Source organism: Castor canadensis, chromosome 15 (genome assembly GCF_047511655.1).
Source record: "Castor canadensis chromosome 15, mCasCan1.hap1v2, whole genome shotgun sequence".
NCBI classification, from domain to species: Eukaryota; Metazoa; Chordata; class Mammalia; order Rodentia; family Castoridae; genus Castor; species Castor canadensis.
Window position 1 is genome coordinate 9,179,323 of NC_133400.1, and position 27,944 is coordinate 9,207,266.

At 42.3% G+C, this 27,944-nt stretch overlaps 1 protein-coding gene across 17 annotated transcripts in view; it reads right to left on the bottom strand.

Moving 5' to 3' along the window:
• The window catches only part of Wwox (WW domain containing oxidoreductase), a 927,061-nt gene that overhangs the window by 709,462 nt on the left and 189,655 nt on the right, over positions 1-27,944 (bottom strand). The gene's annotated exons all lie outside the window — the stretch shown is intronic.

Genomic DNA, 27,944 nt, shown 5'->3' on the forward strand with positions numbered 1-27,944 from the left:
CTTTATTTTAAAACATAGATATTAAGTTGGCATTCTTGTTTACAGAACACAGTTTGCTGATCAGTCTTATAATTAATATTATGTGCAGATTCCAATGAACATATGAGAAAAGAGGTGCGTGCCATACAACCCTTCAAAGGATCTACTGTTTACCACACAGGCCATTTGGTAAAGAGAGGGATGACACATGGGCATCATTAAGGATGTGGGCATCTGATAATGTTGCTCCTTGCAAAATGTCTCTTCTACTAAACTAGCTAAAACCTCAGGAGAAGCACACCTCAAAACCAGTGGCACCCAATGGTTCCTACATTTCACAAGTCTTTAGGAACATGAGATCTTTGGAAATATGTCTTGATAGCTATAGAAATTTATGAGCACCTATCAAGAAACTGAAAGAGAAGTCTTGAGACATTGTTCTGGTATGCCAATTCCTGGGCATTTAGGGAGTTGAGAAGAATCATTTCTTCACTAGACCCAAAGAATCTGCAAATGATTCTCTGCAGAATCCTAACAACAACCAGGAAATCACCAGTCTTGCCTATGACACATGTGGCATAATATTCCTGTCCCATTAATATACATTAGTACTTCAGCAAAACAAAACCAAACAATACACAAACACTGCTTGTCCTCATGAAAAGAGAAGGGCACATTTTCTTCTTTATTGGAAGGAGAGGGCTGCAAATGAAGACAGAGATTGGGTGAGAGAACCATGAAAGTGGGACAGGCAGAAGGACTAACAAAAGAATGAAAACATGAAACAAAGAGATTGCTTACACAAGAGTTACTAATGAGCCATTTCCTACGTGTTCAGGAATCTTTTCCTAATGCAAACAGCAGCAGTAGATCAAGGGTGATTGACAGCCTAGAGCCACCCAATACAGCAATCAGAATGACAGGCCACATTATCCTTTAGGGAATTCCTGGCTTCTGCTGGGGAGATCCAGTAGAGACCTTCCAGAAGCAATATGAATCATTTTGCCATTGGTGAGGGGGTGTTTAAACCCTTTGATCCTGCCCATATTCCAAGTACCCAGCCTTGTTGGGAACCACAGTTGCTCACTGTCAGGATGATCTCCAGACTAAGAACCCACCAATCACCTAATGTAAAGGGATATAAGAAACCCAAATATACAACCCACTAATAAGAAAGGAGGAAGAAGCCAACCATAAACACAACTATTGCTGGCTCATGGCACTGGGATCCCCCAACTAACACTTTAAATTTCATGCACTGCATTAAGAAAAGCAGTCACATTGACAATGGCCCAAGGTGAGATGGCCCCACCACTCACTTCTGGCCAGGTACACAGCTGGACATTCACACTTACATAGACTTCTTCCTTTCCCCCAACATATTTAAGAAGCAGGTGTAATCATCTTCATTTAGTAAATGAAGGTACAGAAGTTAAGTCACTTACGGTCATAATCAGAGAGAGGAAGAATTTGAACCCTCACCTTGCTGGCACTAAAGCATCCCTGTGTCTCACTCACACTGAACACAAACTGTGACTAACCATGAACAGGACAAGGAAGGTTGAGGACCATGAGACTCCTCGAAAAAGATAAGATTCCAGGTGCCTGAACAGAATGGTCAAAGGATGAGAAAAAAATCAGTATTAAGGCCAAAATGACTGTCATGTGTATGAAAAAGCCCAGAAAATACCCTGCTTCCCTGCTCTCCCAACATCCATAATCGTATGCTGTGCCGTTCCCTGGAAGTGCAGACATACATAGGGTAGCACATTAATCCTTCAAACACTAACAGATGCTGGCAGGGATTTAGACTGGAATGTATTTACAAAGTGACAAATTATGTTCCATATTATAGACAGAGAAAAAGAGCACCCACAAACAGGCTGATTAATGTCAGCTACAGTCACGACAAACGGTTTATTTTTATTATACTGTAACCACAAATGTTTTTTTTTTCTTTCTTTCTTTTTTTTCTTTTTTTTTTCCTTCAGGAGTCCCAAAGATTTATTTGTTGCAGGGAAAAAACAAGATTATATATGACACAAAGTAATAACTGTACAATCAGATATTCCGGGCACCCTGCCCTCCTGCAAGGCGATCCAGGCTACACAGTGCTACTAAAAATGTTACCTTCTCCAAAGCCCAGTAAATGGTTAATAAATCAGAACTGATACAGTACCTTGTAATTAGATACAGCCTTACTTCTCAGACTCACCAATTGATAGACAATATCCAATTCCCCCTGTTAGTGGCTATCAGGAGGGTAGAGTAACTATTAAAATAAATTTAATGGCTGTGACAGGTAAGAAAATATACTAGAAGCTAAAATGTAATCAGTATATCCAAACCCCAAATAAAATTATAGTCTTGGCTGCAAACAGGATCCTTGGAAAGGAGGGATACGGATGGACAGCGACATCCACAGGGCAACAGGGGCCAGTTTGCCAACATTAGCGAAACACTCAACTTGAAAACAAGACTGAGAAGGGGATTTGGCCTGGGGCCAAGAGAAAATGCTCACATTCAGGATTAAGCAACCCTTCTGAAGAAGGCCTTTTATCCACTTGGTCAGGTGGATGGGGGCAGGGGGAGAGGGAGTGCAGGTGCTCTTGGGTTGGTGTCACAGCAAGATGGCAGAAAGATGGGTTGGAGTCCACATCACTGGCTCTCAACCAGGGTCTGCCCCAGACTCCATTTGTGACATTGACCAAGTTCCTGCCTTCCGTGCCCCACCCAGGGTCCCACCTTCTCAGATGTAAGTTAAGGCTCTGGCTCCCATGGGGGCACTGTGACCTCACCTGCAGTCTCATTTCTTTTTTCTAATAGGTGGAAGGATGGCAAATATAGGAGAGTTACTAGAAGAAAATGAAAAGGGGAGATCAACTATACTCAGGGAACATTTTACTTCCAGGACACTCGAATACATATTTCTTATAATCATTGCAAGTTAAAACACCCGACACCTGCACACACTCCAAAAGCAAGATATTAACGGATATGCAACTGACAGGAATTTGTAAGTATATTTAAGGCACAGACCACAGAGTATAGTGAAGCTATCTCTTTCTAATATGCACACACACTCCAGGAACTACTGGCTGGAAAGGTATCTCTCTTTGCCTGATAATGGAAAACATAGGTTTGGGGATGGAGTGCAGGGGAAAATAGGGCTGTCAGCTCTGCTACCCTTGGGATGGAGGCTCCAGCACTGCCCAGTGCTGGGAAGGAAGGCGGGGTCTATCAAGGACACCTTACCTCCCTGGGCAACCATCAGAACAAGACGTAATTTGGACTCCACCACTTCCATTGTGCACTGTGACCTCTGTGACATTAGAGTCTCACTTTTCCCACCTTTAAAATCATAGTATTAGTCTGACCATCACAAGCATACCTTGGGAACATCAGATAAAATAATGCTTGCCGTGTCTAGGACCCAGCATCTGCCAGGCGTTGCAGAAGTTGCCGAGGAGCCCCATCTACTGCTTTTAGGCTTGAGCAGCTTTTAGGAGCCCCCAAGCCCCTACCCATCCTACCAGAAACAAATGCCTTTCCAAAAGCTCAAAGACTCTTCCATGTTTCCCACGCCATCACTACACTGCTGTATCTTCTCTCTTGCTTTTTCCAGACACAGGAGAGACAAGGACAAATCTGTCACTAGCATGCTCCCATGAATTCCCCACTACCCCATAGGCCAACAGGTTTCAAATACCAGACCTTCCTCTGCACATGAGCACACTGTCACCAGCCTATGGCAACAATAAAGGTGGGTTGTGAGAAGGAAACACCACTCAAGCAGAATGGCTGTCATCTCAGAAGCCAACCAGAAGGGGCTCCTCACAGTACAAGCTGGAGTGACTCGAGCAACAGAATAAATGACAGCGGTGTTTGATGGTGAGCTGAAGGATAAAGTGAACACCTCTGAACTTACCACTGTGTAAGTAAATTAATTGAATCATAAATAAATGTTGGGGAAGGGACAGCTCTTCCTCCAGTTACTAAATGCAGAAAACATGAGGTAAATCTCCACAGGGTCACTTCTACAGTGAGAACTGCTGGGAGGGAGCCATGAACCACCAACAGAGGTTAAAAGTCAGTGGGCACAACAGGCACCATGGTTCCTGCCTGTAATCCTAGCTACTTGGGAGGTTAAGATTGGGAGAACTGTAGTTCCAGGCCAGCCTGGACAGGGAGTTCACAAGACCCCCATCTCAACCGACAGCTGACGTGGTGGTGGGCACCTGCCATCCCAGCTCTAGCAGGAAGCATAAAATAGGAGCATCGTGGACAAAAATTGAGACCCTGTTTCCAAAATCACCAGAGCAAACCAGCTGAAGGCGTGGCTCAAGTGGTAGAGTGCTCGTCTAGCAAGTGCAAAGCCCTGAGTTTAAACCCCAGTACCACATTTTTAAAAAGGAAAGAAAAAAGTGGGTGAAAGTTTGAGGAAAAAGGGGGTGCTGACATAATCCAAAGTAACTACCCTCAAATGATTACAAATTACAAAGGAAAAGTTAGTTATACACTACTGGAAAATTCAACAGACATGAGCAAGGATCTGTGTTCTCCGTAATGTGCTAATCTAAGGAGAACACAGTATCACTTCCATGACACTCTTGCAAGGAAAAAAGAGTACTTTCAATGGGTGTAGCCATGAGAATAATATCAGACTGGAGGAATGACGAACTGCCAGAAATTGAAGCCACAAAGGACTCGCAGCAGCTAAGTCCCACATCGGGCAGGGTCTGGCTCCAGGGAAAAAAGACCCCAGGACCAGGTGGCGAAACTGAGGCAGACCTGGACGCTAAGTACCAATGTCAGCGTCCTGCATGTGACCACGTTGCCATGGTTACATAAACTGTTAAAACTACATGAGCTCTTTCACCATTTTTGTAACTTCTACAAAGGTCTAGACTTAGTTCAAAACAGAAATTAATAAAATAAAAGCAAAATGACAGTCTTTTAGAGTCAATGGGAGTCCTCAAAATATTTGGGGCTAAAACACTCTTGCTTCATGAAATAATGCTGACCGCTGATGAGACCACACTGCTATATTCTGTTGATTTGTGGGTGTTTTTAATGTGCTTTTTATTTTTCTCTGGAACTTTTTTCCCTTTTACTATTCTTGTATTGGGGCATTGTGACATTTACAAAACCTCTTAAAAATTTTTTAAGAATGAAAAAAATTGTTGACAAATCCAAATTGTTATCTCTCTTCCTTTTCAAAAAGTTCATTTCAAGAGCCACTAGGTTCATTTAAAATTATTTTCCAATAACTGAATAATGAACAAAGGCAAGATTGTAAAATGGGTCTGTTCTCGCCCTAGAATATCAACAATACCACAAATGGCAAAATTAAGTCCCTATGTTATCTCCATCTAAAAGCAAAATTAAGCCTACAGACCCTTCTTACAGGAAGTCTTCCCTGATTACCCCAGAATGGGCATGACCCCAGGCTAGAGACTCTCACAGTTCTGCAGTGTCTTTGCTTTCTCAGGTATTTCTGACACCAAATCATGAGCTTTTTAAAATCAGGGCCCCTTACACATACCTCTTCCTCTTCTAATAAGTTATTTTATTGGTGATGGTTTTTAGTTTTTCTGTTTGTTTGTTTTCCCCAATGGAAATTCAAGTCACTTGTATAGAAGTCTTTTTTAGTCATCACTGTAGATTTTAAGAGATTTAATGTGAGTTAATATATTTTTCAATCCTATTTCAATACATAAACTATGCAGTGCTTAAAAAAAAAAAAAGATATTTTAACTTGGCTTTTTAAATTTTTCAGGCCCCAGATAGATTTTTTTTCTGGGGGTACTGGGGTTTGAACTCAGGGCTTTGCGCTTGCTAGGCAGGAGCTCTATGGCTTGAGTCAGGCCTCCAGCCCACCAAAGTGAATTCTTTTTAAGTTGTTTCATTCATTTCCTAAGCATCAGCTATGGCTCCTTGTGCTTTCCAGGTTAGCTCCTTAGAGTGGTTTTAGAGCTATAATGATTAGTGGTATAAAGGATTTAAGCATGGCAAAGAAAAGAAAAAAACATGCTTATGTTACAAATTAGCCTGAGAGCGTGCAAGGTTCTTATGTCAAATGCTACAACTTTTTGTTCAAATTATCTTTAAAGTTGATAAGAATATTGGGACAAATTGCCAGACCAGACCAGCCTTTCCTCTATGACCAGATGACAGAGAGACATGGGCTTAGCCAGCAAATAATACAAACAATTAGATATGATAAATACACAGTATGGTGAAGGCCTTCACACACTCCTGGAAAAAGAATAGAAATAGGAACAACTTAATTCTGAAAAATTATCAACTGACCTTGAACACCCTCACTCACCCCTGTCAACCCCCAGCATGACTTGTGACTGTGAAAACCTGGAAACAGCATCTGTGCCAGCAATGTGGGATTCACTCAGTGAGGAAGGCGTGGGCACAGTCGCTAAGACCATGCTGCAGAGGAAAGAGAGCCAAGGCATGCCAGGAAGAAATCCCAAAAGGACTAGAATGTGTTGAAATCATCATGTGAACTGCTGAGGGTTTCCCTGCCCTGAATTTTCTGAAAATCTATTTCCCAAAAAGCCAGGGATGCACCAAAAGCAAGGTAAAAGTGGAGATGTTTAATTGATGTAGTGATAAAATGAAAATCTGAGATTTGTTGAAAGGCAGTACATCTTAGCAGAAGTTGGGCGGTGTTAGGGGAAAGATGAATCAAGCATCCACAGTGCGGCACTGTGCTCTGTGATCTTGAGCAGACCTGTGGACATCAAGAGGGTGCTGTCTGTATAGGCGCATATGCGTAAGCTATGCGTGTGCACGGGAACAGACACAAAGCCTTGCACACGCACAGGAGCAATGGCTGAATTCAGAACTACGCCAGCCCCAGTTTTTGAATATAATTAAAGTGTACACAAATTGTTTTGTTTTCTTTTTTAAAGACAGACCATAAAGAAAAACACAAAACCATGAAAAACAAAAGCAATAAAACTAATGACAGAATGAACAGGCAACAGATCAACAGTGACACACACAAAAAGCAGTTTACATAGTTGAAGAACATTCTTTTGCTGAGTCATCAAACAAGACCCAGATATGTACTGGTAAGGCAATAAATAAGTCAGAAAGATTCGGAATAAAATGCGATCAAAAGCAAAAATAAACAAATAAAGCGGCTTACTGAATGTTTCTAAGCATGAAAAAGAATGGTCTCTTCAAAAACAGCATTGCTTCTAGTTATAACTGCTGGTTTATTCAGCTTTTCAATACATCATCAAAAAAACAGCATCAAAACTAAATTGCAGCAATGAGTGGATTAACAGGCTTCACACCCTTAATGAACTAAAACATGAGGTCCCCTGGACACTCGTTTAGTGCTATGTGCAGAGTCTAGTGGTTTCAGTTAAATAGTCACACAGCTATGCACCTGACCAGGAAAAAAAAAAAAAAAAACGCCTACACACTTTCTTCTCCCTACACCAAGCAAGAAGAGCAAAAAGAGATGAGTCCCTTTATCTGTGGCGGGAGTGGGAGTGCTGGCGTGGGCAGCAGCAAACGTCTGCCGGCAGATGTTGACAAACAGAAGGTAACTGATAAAACCCGACACGAAGCCGCACTGTCTTCCCCAGATCACAGATGGACCCAATGGAACTACTGCAAAGTGCCTTCCTGGAAAACAGCCAGGAACGAAAAGGTGCAAAGATGCTGCCTAGTACCCTGGCGCCAACTGAATTCTTATGAAGAAAATAAAGTTTATTGTCTGGAAAGAGCGAAAGACGAGGAAAGCAGTAAGGCGATGGAGGTGAACAATTAGGCAGATGTTCACTTAAGGAAATATAGCAAGCAGAAGAAGCCATCGACGCACAATTTTACAGAAATCCTGACGACTCTGCTCTGTGGCAAGGACAAGGGGAAACCAAGGCCAGCGAGAGGAGCCCAGGCTGGGCCACTTGGTACCGATGATGCTGACTGTGCGGAGTCTACCTGTAGGTGCCGTGGCTCTGAGCAGGGCCAGTGGTGACACGGCTGGTTTAATGCGTTCTAATGCTCTCGAACATGAGACCCAGACTGAAATTCAGGGGGACAGAGGGCTGCATTTCTTACGCTTCAATGTAGTCCCCCAAATAAAGACAAAAAACTAAAATAAAATGTCTCCAAGTCTCTGCATATTGGTGAGTTCTCTCTCTCTCTCTCCCCCCACCCCCCAACCTCCCCATCTATGGCAAATAAAGCCCAGAAACTTAAGGAAGGAATCTGCTCCTTATCCTGCACCAAGGGCAGAAGGTAGGAAGGACAGAGAGGTGACCTCTTCAGGAGCATCTCGAAGCGTCACCAGTGCTATATGATTTGTATTAACTGATAGATCAATAATATAACCAGACTGTGTCACTCTGCCTGAACCTCACAGATAACTTGAGCCCAGTTGTAGGATTTGTTTACAAATGTATGGTCCACACACCTAGACAGTGCTTTATCCTTGGTTTACCTGGCTTTCAACAAATGCCAGTGTCCTCACCTATCTCCTTTCCACTATTGTGCTGTAGTGTTATTATACACGGGTCTATTGATCAACAATATCAAATCTGCTGGGCATGGTGGTTCAGGCCTATAATTCCAGCACTCAGAATACTGAGGCAGGAGTATTGTGAATTCCAATCCAGTCTGGGCTACATAGCAAGACCCTGTCTCATAAAATGAAAACTAAAACAATCTCAATCCTTTTACATAAGAAGCAATGGAGGGTTGAGAAGAGAGAGAGTCTGATGAAAAGTTGGGACAAGGAATGGATAGTTGACTGGCTGACTGACTGATTGGTTTTATTTATCCCTCATACAAAAATCTGAGTTCAATCTCCCATGCTCATGGATTGGTAGAATCAACATAGTAAAAATGTCGATACTCCCCAAAGTAATCTACATGTTTAATGCAATTCCCATCAAAATTCCAATGACATTCATTAAAGAGATTGAAAAATCTACTGTGAAATTTATATGGAAACACAAGAGGCCACAAATAGCCAAGGCAATACTCAGTCAAAAGAACAATGCAGGAGGTATCACAATACCTGACTTCAAACTATATTACAAAGCAATAACGATAAAAACAGCATGGTACTGGCACAAAAACAGACATGAAGACCAGTGGAACAGAATAGAGGATCCAGATATGAAGCCACACAACTATGAGCAACTTATCTTTGACAAAGGAGCTAAAAATATACGATGGAGAAACAGCAGCCTCTTCAACAAAAACTGCTGGGAAAACTGGTTAGCAGTCTGCAAAAAACTGAAACTAGATCCAGGTATATCACTCTATACCAAGATTAACTCAAAATGGATCAAGGATCTTAATATCAGTCCCCAAACTCTTAAGTTGATACAAGAAAGAGTAGGAAATACTCTGGAGTTAGTAGGTATAGGTAAGAACTTTCTCAATGAAACCCCAGTAGCACAGCAACTAAGAGATAGCATAGATAAATGGGACCTCATAAAACTAAAAAGCTTCTGTTCATCAAAAGAAATGGTCTCTAAACTGAAGAGAACACCCACAGAGTGGGAGAAAATATTTGCCAACTATACATCAAAGGACTGATAACCAGAATATACAGGGAACTTAAAAAACTAAATTCTCCCAAAACTAATGAACCAATAAAGAAATGGGCACGTGAACTAAACAGAACTTTCTCAAAAGAAGAAATTCAAATGGCCAGAAAACACATGAAAAAATGCTCACCATCTCTAGCAATAAAGGAAATGCAAATTAAAACCACGCTAAGATTCCACCTCACCCCTGTTAGAATAGCCATCATCAGCAACACCAGCAACAACAGGTGTTGGCAAGGATGCGGGGGGAAAAAGGAACCCTCTTACACTGTTGGTGGGAATGTAGACTAGTACAACCACTCTGGAAAAAAATTTGGAGGCTACTTAAAAAGCTGGACATCAATCTACCATTTGATCCAGCAATACCACTCTTGGGGATATACCCAAAAGACTGTTACTCCAGAGGCACCTGCACATCCATGTTTATTGCGGCACTATTCACAATAGCCAAGTTATGGAAACAGCCAAGATGCCCCACCACTGACGAATGGATTAAGAAAATGTGGTATCTATACACAATGGAATTTTATGCAGCCATGAAGAAGAACGAAATGTTATCATTAGCTGGTAAATGGATGGAATTGGAGAACATCATTCTGAGTGAGGTTAGCCTGGCCCAAAAGACCAAAAATCGTATGTTCTCCCTCATATGTGGACATTAGATCAAGGGCAAACACAACAAGGGGATTGAACTTTGATCACAAGATAAAAGTGAGTGCACACAAGGGAGGGGTGAGGATAGGTAAGACACCTAAAAAATTAGCTAGCATTTGTTGCCCTGAACTCAGAGAAACTAAAGCAGATACCTTAAAAGCAACTGAGGCCAATAGGAGAAGGGGACCAGGAACTACAGAAAAGGTTAGATCAAAAAGAATTAACCTAGAAGGTAACACACACGCACAGGAAATTAATGTGAGTCAACTCCCTGTATAGCTAACCTTATCTCAACCAGCAAAAACCCTTGTTCCTTCCTATTATTGCTTATACTCTCTCTACAACAAAATTAGAAATAAGGGCAAAATAGTTTCTGCTGGGTATTGAGGGGGGGGAGAGGGAAGGGGCGGAGTGGGTGGTAAGGGAGGGGGTGGGGGCAGGGGGGAGAAATGACCCAAGCCTTGTATGCACATATGAATAATAAAAGAAAAATGAAAAAAAAAATCTGAGTTCAATGCCCAGTACAGTCAAAACAAAGACACACACCACTAAGCAGGGTTGATACTCCTCAGGTGTGTGTGGTGCAGAGGCAGGCTGTCAAATGCTTAGCATAGAAGTAGCAGCAGAACACACACTAAAACATTCTTGCCATGCTGGTGCACACCTGCCTCTCAGCCTCACCTGTGCGTCATACACTGCTCCCCCTGTAAGCCAGGCACAGCCTTATGGCCACAATTTTGCCTAAACTGGTGCAACCAGGCATCCCACAATTTCTTAATGCTATGTGCAAGACAACATTTGCTCATTTCTGCAGAATTGTTCTCGCGCTTACCAAACTCTGATGACACAAAAGAAGTAAAGTGGTTTAAAGGAAAAGTGCATGGGTTATAATTCAGCTGCTCTATTATGATCTGGCAATAATATAAGTGCTAGGGGAGGTGACTTATTGCTGTTCCCCTCATCCCCGCTGGTATGGAGACCTCTCTGCCAACCATAGGGTGATAAAATGCTTCCTGTCAACACAGAGCTGGTGCCGGCCATGGTTCAGAACATGTAAAACTGCAACATGAACACTTTCAAGTGGGAACCCGTCAGCTAGCCCCTGCCTTGGCCTACAGGGCTTTCTTGGGAAGATGGCTTATCCTCACCATATGGACCCAAGAAAGTTCAGTAGCTATCTCCTCAAAAGCCCTGATGGTCTGAAGAGGTGAAAAAAGAAGAATGAATAAAAAAAACTTAGGGTAGTTCCTGGCTTCAGCTCCCACTTGGGTCTGTGAAACTAAACAGGTCTTGCTCAGAACTTGCAGCCAATGCTGTTAGGTATAAGAGTGAGGGCAAAGCATTCATGAGGACATCTGGGGGCAAATCTGCATATTAGCCAGCTCTTACTCACTCGTGGTATGCTGAACAAGTATGTGGTACGTTCTCAAACTATTAAAATGTGATCACCATCATGACTAATGTCTGTGTCCAACAAGCACAAGTCCATGCACCACTGGATGCTGGCTAGGACAATGAGCAAGTGTCTTGTCCCAATTTCCCAAAACATTTATGCTCTGAGAGACAGTGCTACACTACTTGTGGACAGGCATGTATTTCAACAAATCAGAAGACAGGAGACATTGTGCTGTACATTTGCACAGACATGGGTAACCCCAGAACCCACTTTTTCAATAGCATCCTCCTGTAAAATTCATACCCCAACATTCCATGTTGAAGCTTACACGGTCATTTGTGTGTGGGAATGACCCCTCCACCATAAAAACACACAGGTGTCTCTCTTGAACCTTCTGAACAGTCTCCCTGTAGTAGCATCACAGGGAATATTAATTCTTCTGACTAATACTACTAACATAAAGACATTATTTATCTGGAATTCAGTTTGCCAGGAGCCTACACCTCCAAAGCCCCTATGACAAGACTGTGATCATTTTCTTCATTTTAAGATGACAAAACTAAGCCCATAAGCAAGATTTACCCAACTAGGAAGTGGTTCAGCTGGGATCTGACCAGAGGGATTGACTCTGCCAAGCCAAGTCAAGCCTGGAACCAACACATGATGGTACCCAGTGAAGAAGGACGAAGTCACACCAGACAGACTCTCAGGGAGCCCTACAGTCCTGAACCATGGTTGCTCAATATGACTGAGCATCACAGCACATTCTGGACTCCAACCACCACTCTAACTCAGAAGCATAGAAATGAGAGCTGGCAAGCTTGCTCTACCGAATGTTATCTGTAATCTTTTGTCAGCAGCAGGATCCCTGTAAGCGCTCTAGAAAATGGCCGAAAGGAGCCCACTGTACTGCATGGAATCATTTCCACAGCAGGGGGTACTGCTATGGGGGTGACCACAGAACAGGCATATACATTATAGAAGAACTTATATGATAGAAGAGGGAAAAACTCACTTTCGTGACACAGACCAAAATGTTCACAGGGAATATTTCTGGGACAATGAGCCAAAAGTTGGAGCCTGAAAAAAGTTAATCTAGCTCAACCTTGGAATTGATTGTTTTCCGATCATTCAACTTGCTAGAGTTATTTCTAGACTACATTCATCACCCAAGACACTATTCTTTCATCCATGTCCCCTGCATAACAAGCATATTTTCAACCAGAGAAACATCTATGAACTTGGGTTGGCTGACTACAAATCTGTGGAGGGTGAAGAAACGTCAGATGGTTGCACCACCCGGGCTTATGATACTTGTAGGACAAGCAAGAGATGTGGCCTGCAGGACAAGGCCTGCATCAGGATAACCAGTACCCTGTGACGTCAGGGTCAGGTGACTGTGGCCAGCTCAGGACTCTTCCTGACCTGTGGGTGGGGAGTAAGAGAGGCAGGGAGAGAGATGCCACTGAAGACCACAGTCCCCCTGTGGAAACGTCAGGCAGTGACATGGGTTGTAGCCTCAACCCCAATTGTTGTGGGCTGTCTTGCGTCTTCCCCAAATTAGTGAGCAGAAGCCCTATTCTCTCCCACCCATGCTTCAGAACATGAATGTCTTTAGGGGCCAAGCCTTTAAAGAAGTGACCCAGTTAAAAATGAGGCCCTTAGCGTGGCTTTGATCCAATCTGACTGGTGTCCTTTAAGGAAGGCGAATGTTGACCACTAAAACAGACCCCAGGGTGTGTGCACATAGAACACCAAGGAGAAGAGCCTCGGGAGAACCCAGCTGTGCTGATACCTTGCCTGGTCTTCCAAACTCCAGAATTAGGAGTAACCAATGTGATGCAGTTTAAGTCCTCTACTTGGTGGCACTGCTGTTATGGTAGCCTGAGTGGACCGAGACACAAACTCTACCTCAAGCGGTCCCAGGTGTGGACTTCCTCCCTTCTGTTCTGCCACATGTTCTGAGAACTCTCAGCACAAGGACTACCTGGTTTCTGACTCTGTTCCCCTGTTACGCATTACCGCATGCACACCTGCATGGGTGCGCGCACACGCACACACACGCACACACATACGCACACGTGTGCACACACACACACACATACACACACGCACACACACACACCTGCATGGGTGCGCACACATACACGCACACACACGCAAATACACACACACACCTGCATGGGTGCGCGCACACGCATGCACACGCACACACATACACGCATACGCACACGCTCGCACACATACACACATACGCGCACACACACGCAAATACACACACGCACACATACACACACACGCACACACACACACCTGCATGGGTGCGCACACATACACGCACACACACGCACGCACACACCAGGTACAAACCTTTGCTTTGCTCTTATCTCCCTTATTTCCCAATGTGTCACCCACCCATGCATGTTTGGGTTAGGTCAGCTCTGTGCCCCATGGCCAACTTTTCTAATTCCCTTTCTATCAGCATCCTGCAGCCCCTGGCAGGCCACCCCAAACTTTCCTCCAATTTTTTCTTCTTTGCCACCTTTCCCAGATATAAGTCACACAACAGTGGGTACTCACATGCATGAGCCAGATTCTAGCTTCTCTTTTAATCCTCTTTATTACAGTTACAATACATGAGATCTCTTTGGGACCCCTGCCTTGTTAAGAAGAAACACAGCAATGGGACAGAAATAAAGTTTTGGGGTTTTTTTCCATGCAGTCTCTAGACCATAGGGGCCTCAGCTTAGTTCCCATTACAGACAGCAATAATAAAAGAACTATTTCCAAGCTTGATTTAAACTAGACTTGAGCCATGTAGGTTCCCAGATGAAAGCAGAGAAGTATATTTTTAAAGAGAAAGTTTTATATTCCTTTAAAAGTTGGACTTGATTTTAAGAGCGTCTTATTCTTGTCCTTTCAGGCTAGCTTTCACACCATTAAACAGAATGAGAACATAATACATATTGTTTTATGGGGAATCCACTTTTAAGATATGTACAACATTTAAGGAACATTAGGGAAAGCAGAAATTGAATTGCTTCCAGAAAAGCTTTAACTAGAGATAAGAGGAAAAGGCCACAGGTTAGAAGTATTTCCAAAATTATAATCAGAAATTGCCAGAGCAACTGTAGAGTAGCCTCACGGATTACAGGGTGAATTACATCTCGTGACCTTTAATAAGACAATAACACTATTAATTTCTAAAGAAGACAAAAGGGAAGCACATTTCCAAGCAACCCAGAGAGCACAAGTTCACTTATTCATCAGATGAGTGTTCACCAAGGGCCTATCTGGGTGTGGTACTGGGAAGGACACACAAAGATGCATCACCCCCAGGCGGCTAGTGAAGATGTAGGGGCAAGAATGATGTGGGGGTTGGGGTGGTGAGCTGGCTTTACGAACTGTTGAATATACATCAGGGCCCTGGGTATAGTCTATGTGCTGACTGTAGTACTGGTCATGTATGCTTATGTATCTCTGTCAAAACTCACAGAATCATGTATTTAAATGGTGCTACTTAATATATATAAATTACACCTCCACTCAGTTGATAAAATCAAATCAATCCAAAAAGGAATCAAAAGGCCTATGTCCAAAGCCTCACATTTTCTCCTTTAGAGAATATCAAAGTACAAACTCAAACTGTCCCCTATACCTTCATCATTAGTGAATAAAGTATGAATGGCTATCCCTACTGTCTCCACACAGAACTAAAGGTTTGTTTTTATTGTTTGTTATTTGGTTTGTGCAGTGCTGGGGCTCAAACCCAAGGTGTTGTGCATGCTAGGAGAATGTTCTACCACTAGCTACACCCCAGCCCAACAAATTATGTTAAAGGTACGTCCAAGGGTTATCTTATTTAATTCTAATAATACTCCAGCTAGTAGACTGATAAGACAGTCAATTCTTCTAACACCAATAACTACAATAAACTAGACAGGGTTAAATCCATGCCAGCCAATTTCCTAGGTCCTCTGCCTACTTTATGCCATGTACTTTCCACAGCCATCTAATGAGGTGGGGACTAACTCCTAACTCCCTACCTAAGTCATAACTAACTCCCTGTACCACATGGATGCTCAGAGAGGTTAAGTGTCCAGAGTTCCAGCAGCTAGGCAGGGGCAGCATTAGGGCTGGAGCACAGGCAGTCTGACACCGGAGTCCATGCTTATCAATTAATTGACTTCTTCCAAGATCTTAAGCAGCTCTGCCATGGGGTTCTGGCACATTGCTTTTCTCCAGTTTAGATAAGAAAAAGGTAAGGGAAAGTGAAGTTTCATTGGGCCCCAACAGCAAAGACATTGGGAAGCTAGAATGGGGCTCTCTTTATCCAATTACTGCTCTGCAATGACTTATGTGAAGAAGACTTGGCCCTGTCTACTCTTTGAAGATGGGTTTCCTTCCTACCAGCCTACATCTACAGAAGCAGAAGAGTTGTACTCAAAGACCTACCAATCCATGGCAACAAAGAGTGGCAGGCAGTACTTCCTCTTAATGCTACAGGGAGGTGGCATTTTCTCTGTCTCCTTGAAAAGATCCCACCACCTAAGCAGAAACATGAGTCAGATTCATTTTGGTAATCCCATCTTCCTTGTGGGAAATTATTTGAAAATGAGTATTATGGGCTAGCTTTCAAAGGTGTATTTCTTTAAATTCAATAAAAAACAAAATTAACATATGCAGATTTTAAAGAAATTAAGCAGCAGGGCCCATCACTTACCAGACTACAAAGAACTGCTCATCACCCCAAGTGCTCTGAGCTCAGTATAGTTCTTCATCACTCTGTCAAAATGCTGCCATTCATTCATAAATACCAGCCACTCTCCCCTGCACCTGGCCAAGAATTCTGTTCTGGCCAGAATTTCTCTGGTGAAACGCACTAATTACACAGCTTCACCTTCTGCCCTTAGGATGATATACCTGACCATGGTGAGGAAGACTAATGATGGGATTCTGGAAGAAATCTGATAGTAAGAATTTTTAAAATGGTGGGGTGACATGGGCAGAAAAGTCAGGCATGAGGAGGAGAAAATGAGTAAGGGAGAAAGGCAAAGAAAGAACAGCTAGACTTAGCCTGCTCTGTTCAAACCAGCACCCAGTCATCCTTGTCACTGTCATCACCATCATCATTCTTAACAAAAGAGAAATGTTCCAAAGCCAAAAATAGTGTTACATGGATATTAATGCCACTTACTGACAAAAAACTTACAATAGTCACTCCTTTCTCCATTAGTATACCTGGCTATAGAAACCAAAGATCACCCTTGCTAGGTGCATATCCTGACCCAAACATACTAAACACATTGACTCTGAGGTACACCACTCCCATGACCTCCCCCTTTTTTCTTTCAGCACCTGTAGAACATGTGCCATTATGAAGACTCAAGGGGGCTGCACCGAGAAGCATTAAGACCCCTGCTCAGAGCCTCGCCTTATATAATGAGATGTGAGGAATCTGAAATCAAGGGATATACATCTTCAGGTCCCACCAAAAATGGTACATGTTGACAGCTGGCCGTCAGAGATTGATTGAGAATATGGAAATTGAAGGATGAGAAAAATGAGGACCTATGCACCAGCAGTATAATGGGCCTAGAAGAAGTGGCCAAGACGTAGTTGTGGGTTATGAATTACTTTACTCAATCAGCACAGCATCACAGGTGACAAGCAACTTGATGAAAGGTAAGGGGACATGCACATGTGCGCGTGCACGCACGCGCACACACACACACACACACACACGCACAAAATCCACCACACTGGGCATGCTCCAGGAAACAACAGAGGGCACACAGAGTCTTGTACCACTCTACAGTCCTGGCAACACTCTCGTCAAGTTAAAAGGGAACTAAAAGACAAACAAGACAACAGGAGACGGACAGTATCGTTTGGCCTACTGGCCTTGCTCTATGTCAAAGGATACATGAACAGTGGGTGTACTGAGAAGTGTTTTGCCTGCATCAAAATACCTTTCTTGTCACTTGCAAGGCTCTACATCTCAGGAAAACTCATAGCTCCAAAAAGATGTTTCAGTTTTGTGAAGTGAACTGAGATTCTGGAGCACCCTGGTCCCTACGTGGCTCCAGGGCAATGTGATCTCACAGAACCTCTCAAACCTGCAAGTGTAGGCGGTAAAGGAGCTACCCTCAGTGTGCAATGCCCTAGGACATACTGGAAAACACACGGGAAAATCAGAAACTGCTACTGGGACCTCTGTCCCAACTCAGTTTCCTAGGCTTCTGTGTCTTGGTAGGAAGGTGGCAAAGGCAATGGTCACATCTACCATGGTGGACACCGTTAGAACTCTCCAAGCATCAAGCACACGGCTTCTTGGCCTCCCTTGAGAACCTTGGATCCTCATCAGTTCTTTCTTAATCACAGAGTCCTTGGGCTTTGAAGGCCATTTGCTGTAGATAGTATAGCAATTCCTCCATTGTGGGCTCCAGACTGATTCTGTGGACGGGAATTTCTCTGTGATGAGAGTGACAAACAAATCTGTGTTGTCCCAACACACTGAGGAACCGTGACTGTGTGGAAGCTAAGAGCTACATGTCCTGACTAATAGACCCAGACCAGTCCCTTCCAGATCCAACCTCCTGGTAAAGCAAACATTCAGTCCTTCTTCTACTTTCAATAATAATTTTCTATAACCATTCCCCTACATGGTAAGAATCAAAACCCAACAGACTCTCATGTGGCCTCAGATCTGCCCATCCATGCAAAACTCCAGCCTTCTCAAAGATGGCTTCATGTCCAAGGCTACCTGTCATCTGTGTGCCTTGACCCTTTCCCAGGCCTTTTCTCCTTCATATTGCCCATCTGTCCCTTCTAAAATTATGGTAGGCATCAATTCCTATCTAATCTCAAAACAAGAAGACCTGATCCACATCTGATGCTCCATTTTCTGATGCAGAGCTTGGCATATAAGCATTAAGGAACATTGTTTCTTCCACCAACTAAAACACCACTCCCATCTACAAAGCAAACCGTGAAGCATCAGCCACATAAAAACCAAAGAGAAGGAAGAGAGTACAGTGAAGGTAAAAACAACAGATTACAATGATCCCTTTCCTTTCAGTCCCACACCAAATCCAACTAAAATGGCAGTGACTGTTACAAAACATCAACAACAATAAAAACCACAGAATTTTCAGTAGCAAACCAAAAGCATACGCATGGCGTTAGAAAGCAGATGGACAATAGTGATTTAGAGTCAAGAAAGCTAATTCTTTTTTGTTGTTGTATTTGGGGTTGATTTCAAGGCCTTCTGCTTGCTAGACAGACATTTTACCATGTGAGCCATGCCCCCAGACCTTTTTGTTTTAGTTATTTATCAGATAGGGTCTCACATTATTTTTGCTGGGGCTGGCCTTGAACCACACCTACCTATGCCTCCTGCGTAGCAGGGATGACAGGCGTGTGCCACCATATTCGGTTTATTGGTTAAGATAGAATCCTGCTAACTTTTTTATCCAGACTGGCCTCTAACCATGATCCTCCCAATATCCATCTCCTAAGTAGCTACGAGTATAGGCATGTAGAAAAATACCTGGCCATCTCTTTTTGGTTTTTGAGACAGGGTCTCACTGTGCAGTTCAGGCTAGGGTCAGTCTTGTGATCCTCCTGCCTCTGCTTCCAAGGAGGCTGAGTCAAGCCATCAGTGGTGATAGACCAGAAGACTCAATTCACATCAGCTAGAAACTGGTGGAAACTGGTACTTCTGAAAATGGACATGGAAATGGATATCTAAAAGCCCATTTGTAAACTAGGCACAACCTCAGAATCTCTCTCCACTCAGCCCTGCCAGAGCATTGCCACTACCCAACCCCAGAAAAAGAAGTTCATTCCCTCAACAGAACGTAACACTGGCATCACACTGAAAACAGAGATTAAGTAAAAGTCTGCCTACAGAAGGCCCTCAGCCCTCTCTCCCACTTGGCTCTGAGAATGTTAGGAGTCTGAGTTATCCCCTGCTTATGCAGAGTATCACAGTATTTTTCTCTGAAAAATTTAACCAATCAGCAGCAAGGGCCTGAAGATTCAAAAACAGTAGAGTTCCCAAGAAACAGTGCTACCAGGCCACCTTGCAGGGGAAGTCACAGTTGTTGATTATCCCTGCCCAGGATCAAGAGATGTCTGCAGGTTTTTACAGATCTGCTCATATGTACAGTAGATGACATCCACTGATGACAGCATCAAGGGAAAGACGTTATCATCAAAAACAGTGGCCAAAACAGAAGCTATACAGAGAGAAGAAAATGTAACATAATCGTCAACATCCATGAGATAAAAGTGTTTGTCCATAAGGCAAGACTACACACTGAAATACAAGAGGAAAACAATATAAAGCCGGGCGTCGTGTACACGCTTGTAATCCTAGCACTCAGAAGGCTGAGGCCAACTAGGCTTCATGGCTGGACCCTGCCTCATACAAAACCAAAAATGAAAATAAAATCGTACAAAAAAGAAGTCATCCTTGACCCTTCTGAGACAACACCTCTCTCCCCTGACAGCGTCTGAATCCTAACAAGCTTTACTATAGCATCGTTGTTCTCACTCTATAGATGACCCGGTTTCAGTCTACTCAAAGTGTACTCCTTTCCGAATAATCTTTGCTGTCACTCTCACTACAAAAAAGTCACTGTATTTATTCATTAAGTACAGAAATTTAAAGTATGACAGCTAAAAGAAATAATCTATGAAATGACTAGAATGTATCTTCCAGAAAGCAGCACAGAAAGAAAAAACAAAAGAAGACAAAAAACAACTATGAAAGCAGGGTCTAGGATGTAAACACCAAAAGCTTTTCAAAGAGAAACAGTCTCTCCTGTTCCGAGGGTAGCAAAGGGTGTGTGATATGCTTCTTCTGCTAGAAAGAGAGAAGTATGAATAAACGAAAAAAGATCAAGGATCAAGTGACTTTGTACTTCCCAGGCACAACACTGAGAAAAATGGAAGAAAGCTAAATCTCCTTGTTACTGAAAAGCCCATAAATAAACCCTAAAACCAGAACAGGTTGAGTGTAATTGTTTGAAGAGTTAGAGGTGAAAAAACAGAATTGGTGCTGATGACTGCCTTGATTTTTTCCAACAAAAGTTTTATGGAAATATATCACTCTGATTCTACACTGTATGCATGTGTAATTTTTGCAAAAAGAAGAAAAAAATAATGAGAATGGAAAAATAAATGGCAGAAAGAAAACTAAAAATGAGAGAACAAAAGAGAAAGAAGGAATGAGGCAATGAAGAAAGTACAAGTACTAGACTTGCACTGTAGTAGGCCAGGATCTGACTCCTTCCTGTTTCTGTTTTCTAAATGAATCCAAGGTAGATTAAAGCAACACTGTCCTATCTCTAACTCAAAGAAAATATTTTATGGGTAAAATAGGGATTTTCAAATAATTCCCTTCAATGAAAGAGTCTCACAGATATTTGTTCCAATTGCAAAATGTATCACTGTACAAATATTTTGTGTCCTTACTTCTTTTAAGGTAACAATAATAAAACAATTGAGCATAAGGACATTTCATATCCCAAGGGCAAAAAACATAAAAGATAATTTTACAGTGATAAAACTGCTTGTTTTTATGACTGGGAAAACAGCAACTTTGTCTCTAAGGATTATAAACCAAATACTGAAATTCTCAGGAGCCGGAAATGCGAAAGTGTGTCTACAATTTTTTCTGCTCACAGGCAGTATGAGGCCTACCCAAAAAATTTGATTTCCCTGTAAGGGACTAAATTTTCATGTTGCTTTTCTCTATTAACAAAATTAAATTGCTTTATGTTTTATTTACATAGGAGAACTTAGCAATGAGTACACAGTACGAATACAAAAGAGAGGACCCAAAGTATTCACCACCTGTCCTTTTTGAAAGCTTTTGATCTCTGTCTCTTGTTTTGTTTTTTGTTTGTTTGATGTACTGGGGTTTTGAACCCAGGGCCTCACGCTTGCTAGGTAAGTACTCTACCACTTGAGCTATGTGCCCAGTGCTTATTTTTCAGATAAGGGATTTACAGGGGTGTGCACCACCACACCTGGCTCTGTCACTTCTGGTATGAATTTATTTTTATTTTTTGACAATGTGCAAGTCATCCTTTGATATGAATTTATTTTATACAGCATTAGAAGAACCAAAAAAAGAAACTGCCATTCTCGTTAACGTGGTTGCTGACAAAGCAGGAGGGAGACAGGTAGAAAGGCCCTTGCCAGGGTCAAGAACGAACGCTTCCACTGCAGCTCCAGCACTGAGGGCAGGTAAGCGAAGGAGGCCAGAGCCGAGAGACCCCAGCCTCAGGGCTCAATTACACTCACTGGAAACATCTGGCAGTGCTGGACTGTCTCGATCTCAGCATCGGTACCCTCCCGTCCAGCGACACTTAGTTCTCAGGACTTTGCTAGGAGGAATGGTGACTTAAATAGATGGTGCTTTCCAAGCCCTTTCAAGGGAAGGTTTTAGAATGAGAAAGTAGGCTATGTGAGACTCTAGTGGTGGTGTCTCATTGTGCATTTGATAAAGCGCACAGAAAATTCACCATCAAAAGTGAGCCTCAATGCAAGCTTAGGACTACAGTTAATAATGATACATATCAATATCGGTTCATGAGTTATAACAAGTGTGCCCTACTAATACATAATGATAGCTATACCCCTGTGCCAGGAGCTAGGGCAGGGGTTGTCAAGTAGATATACAGAGCCCTACATACTATCTGCTCACCTTTTCTGTAAATCTAAAACTGTGCTTTAAAAACATTCAAGATGTTCTTTCCAGGAGTTCTACCTTTTCGTGTTTCAATACACTTAGTAGTTTTGTTAAGTCTTCCACAGGCTGCAAACAGGCTACCCTTCAAATCAGATTTTCTTTAACAGCATGATACTTAGAAAATTTATGGACTGGCAATAATTTAAAATCTGGAAATATCACTTAAAAGAGCCTCTGATATTTAAAGAGTGAGAGAAAGAGAGAGAAGCCATAGCAGTACTGGGTCTATATTCACCCATGGAAAAAGGCAGCTGGAACCCAGAGGCCATAACGTCTGGAAATACAGACAGGGATGGTTCCTCTTGTTTGACACAGGTCCTCACCACTCCCTATTGTCTACCACAAGGCCCTATGTAACCTGCCTGGCAATTTCAGGCTTTTCATTTTATTGGCCAGGACAAACACTATCCACATCACCTATGTATCTTTTATGAAAATAAATGTTTGGTCCCCATCTCAGTCCTCCAGAGTCAAGATGGCAGGTTCTCAAACTTGAGCATGTATCAGAAATCTGTGGAGGACTGGTCACAACTCAAATGACAGGGCCTCACCCCCACTCCCAAGTTCTGATTCAGCAGATCTAGGACAAAGTCTAAGAATTCCTGTTCCAATCAACCTACTGAGTGCTGCTACTGCCACCTGTCCAGCGAGCACCAGGAAAACCTGGGGTCTCCATCTTTGAATATTTTGTAATAAATGCCTATCTCAACATTTGCTTCCTGCAAGAACAACATAAAAGTTGGTGTCCCCTCAACCAGTTTAATGTTCTTGATCTTGTTCAGCTCTGACTTTTGAATTTTTTGTGTGGAGGGGGGCAGATTTTCCCATTTTTCGGTGGGTGGTTTGCGTTCTTTGGAAATTCCTCCCAGATGAGTTCCCGTTGTGTTTAGTTTGCTATTTGAAAACAATGTGGCTTTTTCTCTGTAGGAACTGGGTCATTTAAATTAATTCTTGGATTTATAGTACATACAATTAGTTCCAAACAATATACAACTCTATATTCTGTGTGGGAATATCTTGATTACACAAATGTGAAAATAATTGAACGGAATGATGGCTGGCAGAACAGCATTAAGAATTCCCTGTTTCTGGTATTTATGTCATCAGGCGATGGATTGTGCATCCACCCCACCAAAAGCACTTGCTTTATCTTTAATGGTCCACCTCGAGCTCAGAGTAAAGTCTAAACTATTTGTTGTGGGCTGTTGTTATATTCTGTTCCAAGCTTCATAATTTGAAAATCGACTTTGGGGACTTTTTGCTTGGTCTATTAAAATGATTCATGTTGCATTCAACATAAATTGTGCATTCACAGAGGAGGGTGAGAGCCCGTTTCCACAGCATAATAACTAAAGTGAATTTTGTACGAGCCGCAGTTTGTGGCAGCAATGTGGTATCATTTGTCTTAATTTTTCTTTGGCATTACATTAGGCGAACACATTTACATTTCCAGGTATGGCTAACCACTTTAAAAACTTTGTTTTTACAGTGTGAGTAAAGGGAGAATCAAATCTGCATGTTTATGTGATGTAACATCAAATAATGCCGCTTTACTGTTGGAGGACGTGGGATTTACATTCCATTTCACCTGACTTCACAAAGGGAACTGGGGCCATATGCAAAGCACATGAAATATTTACCATCAATGGATCACAATCATGGGAGGGTTCTAAAAGAAAGAGACCAAGAGGGGGAGGAGATAACACCCGTTCTGCTGTGGCTGTCTTCTGGGGTTTCCTAACAGTGCTTTAATGAAAAATTCTTAAGTGCATTCATCATTTAAATCCAAAATACATCTGAAATGGAACCAAAGTCCAAATAACTTAAGCCAAAACTTTAGGTCACAATGGCATTTGTGACTATAATGCCTGGGTTTATACACATACCTACACTTATGAAATACAGCTTCTGGAGGATTGAAATAGTGTCCCTACATTTCCATTAGTGTCATTTAAGATGCATATGTGTCTGTGTGTGTGTATGTATCAATCTTTTAGCAGAAGAATTCTATAAATATTATATACTGAATTAATTATTTCAGATTGATGGAGAAAGCAAAAAGAATAAATCTTAAATTCCATCACTGTATTTTTAATATTCAACTATCAGATCAGAATGGATTATACTCACCAAGTCCAACAACTGTCATGCTTAACAAAAAGCTAATTGCTTCTATTTAAACATGAAAGGGATGCTTCAAAAATGTAACCCCCACCCTATAGAATGTCTGATTTGCACAAAGAACCTGGACACATAAGCCTGCTCCATGGTATTATCATTAAGGCCACAGGCAGTGGAGGCAAATATTCTAACTCTGCGGCTGACTAGCTGTGTGGAACAGGGCAATTTAAATTTTCTGAGCCTCAGTTTTCTGTAAAATGGGCATAATATATCCTGTGGAATCCATGAGGATAACGTATACTTAACAGAGCAAAAAGAGCACACAAGAAATGTTAGCTATCTTCCTTAGTCATGATCAACATTGCTATTAAAACCACAGTGCAGGGTAAAATCTAGGCAAATGTGGGATCATCATATCTAGGTAGAATGACACAAAGGGAAAGCAACAACTCATTAGCCATCAAAAAAATTAACTGTGAGCCTGTTTAATTGAACTGTGTAAATGTGTAGAGTAGATGAAAGGATGTGTTTGAACTCAAGCCCATGCTTGTTCACTCATGAGGTCACACATATCACAGGTTTCTGCATTTATGGACTATGCTGGCCCTTGACACTACAGACAAGAAAACACCAGTCCTTGGCTTTAGTGGTCTACTGGGGTGCTTCTTAAACCTAAACTGGTAAAAGAATTAACTGTGGAAGATTTTAGAGATTCTAAAACAGCTGGTCCATCTGCAAACCGTGATCTGTCTCTTTAATCAAGAGCCCAGGCTCTCTAGGACAAGAGAAAAGGACACAAACCAGGATAGAGTGGGCATAAGGCACAGCAGTGACACAGGAGATCCAAACAAAGCTGTCCTGAGGGGTCGGAGGGAGGCTTCTCAGGGGGCAAGGTCTGAGTGGAGCCAGGACAGGACAGGTAAATAAAGGCAACTCCCTGACTACCACTGGATGACAGTCTGGCTTTCCCGTCACACTAAAGAGCAGGGCCCTGTTGGGCGCCCAAGTCTTAGATTCTGTGTCTATAAAAAGGGCGTAATGACAGTAGACATGTCACAGGTCACAGGAAGAATGAAATAAAACAATGCATGCAACAGCATGAGGCATCAGGCTGGCACACTTTACAAAATACTATTAGTATAGATAAAGTCCATGAAATGGGGGCCTTGAGAATGACAGTATCCGAATAACAAAATTCCATCACCTCCCATGTGTCTCCTGGGTCACTTATAGTCACTGTGTGCTCACTCCCATGGCCAGGGAAGCAAGCAGGGAGATCAGTGTTTCTCTATGTGTGGTTTATAAAGCCAAAGCTTCCTGTGCTGGAGCCCTTGTGCCACAGCAGGGTTGGGATGGAGCCAGTTAGGAGGTGTTGGACCTGGGGCAGAGTCCTCAGGAGTCGACCAAGGCCTGTCTCACGGGAATCATGAGACACTCAGGAATGGAGCGCATTTTCATCTCTTCCATGTGACCATGCATGTCCTGCCAGGCTCCATGATGTGTTGAAGCAGCATGAGACCCTCACCAGAAGCCAAAGAGAGGCAACGCCATGCTCTTGGACTTGCCAGCTTCCAGCATGAAAGCAAAACAAACCTCTTTCCTATATGAATTACTCAGTAGCTGTTATTCTGGCATAACAATAGAAAACAGGCCAGGATACTTTGGGTTTTGCACAAGGCTATAGCCACATTTGTCTACACAGTTCCACAGTGACATCTTTGTACATAGACATTAAAAAGAATGAGCAGTAACTAGCTATGCGGTGAAGATAGCTCCGAGGAATCTCAGCTCCAGAACAACTAAAGTAGGAGACACTGGTCATGAGACCTCACGTGTTAGTATGTAAAGGTTTCCTGCCTCCTTATTTGGAAAGGGAGTGGCTATACAATGCAAAACGTACACAAATAACCAACAAAATATGCTAACATTCTTTCCCCTTAACTTGTACCTTAGGCACTGACATGACTTCTAGCTAAACATTTTATTTTATAAAAACATGCAAGAAATTCAAGCATGCAGAAGGAAACGCCCTCAGTGATGATTTCAATAACTGAAAAGTATTTTAGTTGTACTAAAAAGTCCTTTCCAATTACAGACACAAATCTGAATCAAACATATTCAGGAACTGTAGGTGTTAAAAACAATATAGGCCATGAAAAAATGTATATTTTAATCTTTTGGGGAGCAGAGACAAATTATCTTATTTCCTACATGAATGATTTCCTCAATTTAACGCCAATCTTCAGCGTCAACTTCCACCTGTCTGAATAAACAGGCTGCAACAGAAGAGACAAGATTATTTATATTATTATCAGGTAGTGTTTAAAAAGAAAGTGGAGAGATTACTTTAGCCAGATTGGAAATCAGAATAACATGCATATCATCTCAGATTACAAAAACTAATTTTATCTTCTTCTGTTTCCAGGAGGAAGTTTAAGGAGTACACATGAAGTAAAAAAAATTAAAATCCTCTTTGAGGGAGAGGGAAAGACGGTTGAAAAATATTTAAACTTTTGTGCTGGGAAGAGCACACCCATCGATGTGTATATGAGGGCTCCTTCACCTCCATCTTCACACTGGATGACACAGAGGGGAACCCTATAGTTAATGAAATTGACTTTCAAAGCACATCAATTTGGGACATTTCTTATAGTGCTTTGACTTAGGAATTGATTTTTTAAATTTGTGGTAAATATATCTTTACACATATATACATACACACACACATAACACACAGTTTATCATTTGGGCATTTTAAGTACAAAGCTCAATAGCACTAAATACATTCACAGTTATTAATCTTTATTAATCAGCAATTACTAAAACAAACTTTTGTTATGAGTGACAGCTTCCATTTTCAGGGAATGTTTGTAAATGCCAGGTGGGCATAAAGGATAAAAATGTACAGGTATTATCCTTAGGGCAAAGAAGAAAGATGCTTGCCTCTGTACGTCCTGGCCACAGGGGTACAGAACAGTAAGGGACTGCCCACCCTGCCTGTCTCCTCCCCCGAGGATGGTGTGCAGGAAACTCCTCATCTCTTCACACAGGTGACACTGACTGTCACATACCACAGTGCTCACTGAAGCACCTTGTTACCTGGTCCCATGTGTGACAGTCACATGCTTCCACCAGAGCTCCATAGATGGATCACACTTTGTCAGGAAGCCTCAAGAACTATTTTTGCTTTTCTCCCAGCTGGCTGGTGACAAGGACAGCACACACAGAAATGCCACTTTTTCTGGAACCTTCAAGGTAGGAGACTGTTCTAAGAAACAAAGGACATTTTTCTGTCCTCTCCTCATCTTAGACTTCCTTCAGAGTCGTTCCCCAAATGCTCATGGAGGATCCAGGAGGAAATTCCACCACCTCAAAGAAACTGAACCAAACCCTCAGTCCACAGCCGCCCCAAGGTTGGGATTTCCCTTTAACTGTCACC